Source organism: Aphis gossypii, unplaced genomic scaffold, assembly GCF_020184175.1.
Source record: "Aphis gossypii isolate Hap1 unplaced genomic scaffold, ASM2018417v2 Contig00322, whole genome shotgun sequence".
Taxonomy (NCBI): domain Eukaryota; kingdom Metazoa; phylum Arthropoda; class Insecta; order Hemiptera; family Aphididae; genus Aphis; species Aphis gossypii.
Window position 1 is genome coordinate 200,663 of NW_026083065.1, and position 3,304 is coordinate 203,966.

Here is a 3,304-nt window from a genome sequence, read left to right on the forward strand (position 1 = left end):
AACATACTCAAACGAGACACAAGAGCATATCAACTTAAAAACAATATGACATGTACCGATGAATTTTTTGAAGTTGAAGTTGATAATGTCCATAGATTAAAACTTGTACATATTTTTGACGTGCCACATTTACTAAAGTGTATTAGAAACAATCTAGTCACCAAAGATTTAATTTTTTGTATTGATGGAGTAGAAAAACAAGCAAAATGGTCACATATACTGGAGTTATACAATGAAGACTGCAAGATACCAGACTGCAAAATGTTGCCTAGGCTCTCAGACAATCATGTTATTCCAGAGAAAATATTCAAGATGAAAGAGAAGTGCGCAGCACAAGTCTTCTCTCAGAGAGTTTCATCTACAATGAATTTTTTATCTTGTAAGTTTTTTTTTAATACACAAACATAAAAAAATGAATTAATTATGTTTTGTTTTTACAGCTCGAAATATTATTAGCCCAGATGCTGTAGATACTGCCTTTGTCTGTCAGTTTTTTGATAATCTCTTCGATTCCTTGAATGGCAGCTTTGACAAGATTGTAGACGGCAAAAAATATCGAACAGCAGTAAAAAAAAAACTCGCCACACCATGAGCTATGGGATCAAAGTCTGAAAATCCTTAGTACAATGCGCTTCATTGATAAAAATAGGAAAACAATGTCTGTTCCAACAATTAAAAATTGGATTTCAACAATAAAAAGTTTGTTTCCTCAAAAAAAAATTCTGTTCACTAACTAAATTACCTATATAAACATTTGTATAACGATAATTATTATATTTTAACAGGTTTTCAAACGCTATACAGGGTGTTCCAAATTTCATGTGACATCAGATTTCAGTATGATATATTTAAATTAGGGGAAAATGACCTATTTGAAAACTTTTTTAAATCTTATAATCTAAATTAATTTGATAATAAATTTTTTTTTTTAATTGTGAAGGGGAGGTTTGAGGGTTAACTTTTAAAATTCAAATGGGAACCTATATTTTTGAAATATAATTCGTGCACAGTTTAATTTTTAATGAATTTTGACGGGTCATTTACATTAATGTGTTAATAATTAAAGGAGGTATCGACATCTCAATATTGGTGTTAATTTATAAAATGTTAACATAGGTACAGTGAATAATACTAATTACTAAAAGTGCTACTGTTGTACAACCTTAATAATCTAGGTAGTGGGTAACGGAATTATCAATTTATTAAAGAATACAGTAGTCAGTACAAAATGTTTATCCATATTATTGCTTGATATTAAACCAATTAAAAATCATTTTTATTCATGAGTCTTAATTAATTTTTTCGAATTTTTAATTGATGAGTTTAGATAATAATATGTATAATCATTGATTATAAATAGACCATAGATAATAAAAGAATTATTTATGAAATAGACTATTTATATTTAATAATAATAAGTAATATAATCTACGGTCTTCGAAGATAAGGTTGGACGTCTAGTACTGTCTTATCAGTGTTGTGCGCTTGCTGTGGCTGATTAATTAGTTATTCATGAAAGCTGCAGCCTGCAGCATGTTATAATATTTATTAAGGTTTTTCATTGGATTTGAAAAGTACAGTGTTGCCACTTCAGAAGGTATAACAAGTTATATCATTATTAGTTTTTTTTTATCAATATTTTATTTTTATTTATTTAAATTGCCAAACTGTTTCTAAGTAAACCTATCAAAATACGCCGTGGTGTTGTGGACAAAGTTTGGTGAGATTCCATTTTGGATCTCATGGCGGTTAACATATTAATCCGAATTGCCATTTGCCGTTAACGATGAGTGACCACAGCAGAAAAACGTGTGTGTACTACTTGTACAGTAAGCTGTACTTGTTATTGGAAATTTTAAATTATCCATTAGTTTTCCAGTCTCTTAATAGTTACTATCTTCAAACAGTTCTAACAATCTTTTTATTGTGAGAATATCATCCGGGATGTTTGATTTCTGGCAGGAAATCTTTGTTTAGTAAGTAGTTACAAATTTAAATAGACAATAGTTATAATTATAGTTATTAACTATTCTATAATTTACTTATAAATTAAATTGTATTATTATTATAAATTTGCATTCATATATCTAATTCTATTAATCATTTAATAACAGTGACTGTATGTTTACTAAACTATGAAGTAAACGTTTTCAAACCTGGCGATCGCCAGCTAACCATACTACCTCGGTTCTGTTCAGACTTAGGTTGACTGTCAACTGTTGACAGTTTTGTCTCAGTCACATGAGCATTCATTTCTATTTTAGAATTATTAGAATCTGAAAAATTATTTAGATGTGTAAGTGTTTATATTTTATAATATTATAAGATTATTGTTTTAATTTTGAAAAATCATTAATTAATTTTTCAATATCTTCAGGCATGGAAGTAGGCCAGCATGATGGAATGTCATATGCCTTCATCGGTATCGATCGTTTCCTGTCGCTTGTACAACATCGAGCCTGTTATGATAAATTGCTCATTTAATATATGCTTATCCAAATATTTTCCAATTAAATTACCACGCCTCCTTTGGACCAATACGCAAATCTGGATTTTGCTCTCTTTATGATGGTTTCATCCTCATATGTTTCGGGGCTTATTAATTTGACCAAGTTTTTGAAATCAGAATGTTGTGGACACCACCATTCCGTGCACTATAGATAAATATTATGTAAGTATACTTTTTAAATAACTTATTACTAATTAGGTGCATGTTTAATACAACTAGCTTTGAGATTTTAAATATTTATTAAATATGAACAATTTACTTGATTTACTAACTCCAAACATTCAATATTAAATGTTTTTTGTGTTTCTATTTTTCGTGATGTTGATGGTTGAGATGACTTGACTTCAGGATTAACTTTTTTTGTTGTTATAGGTGGTTGAACTTTAAGATACCCAACTAAATTATTTTCCAACTTTGCCAACTTGTTGTCCAACAGCTTCTCAATTTGACTTAGAGTCATTGTCTTTTCAACATCCTTTTTCTGTATTTTTTGTTTTATTAATAAGTATTAGTTTTAGTTATTAGTATTAGTAGATTATTAGATGTTAAATTTATCTTACCAATTTCATAACTTTTTGTTTTAATTGTTCATTTTCATTAAGCATGATATCATGCTTATGTTGTATTGAATGACTTTTCTTCTTCAAATCATCCTATAGTAATTAAATATTTAATTTCAAAAGTTTTTTTAACAATTATAATGTTAGTTTTTTTTCAATGTTGTTAGATATACATATATGTATAAAGAAACCAAGTTTTGATAAACTGTAGAAACATTTCATGTATAGGTTCATA

At 28.2% G+C, this 3,304-nt stretch overlaps 1 long non-coding RNA gene across 1 annotated transcript; it reads left to right on the forward strand.

Annotated features, from left to right (window-relative positions):
* The first annotated feature begins 1,560 nt into the window (after positions 1 to 1,560).
* On the forward strand, positions 1,561 to 2,471 carry LOC126553765 (uncharacterized). Its single transcript, XR_007606580.1, has 3 exons — positions 1,561 to 1,976; positions 2,115 to 2,296; positions 2,378 to 2,471. It is a non-coding gene; the product is annotated as an uncharacterized LOC126553765 (long non-coding RNA).
* The last annotated feature ends 833 nt before the right edge of the window (positions 2,472 to 3,304 follow it).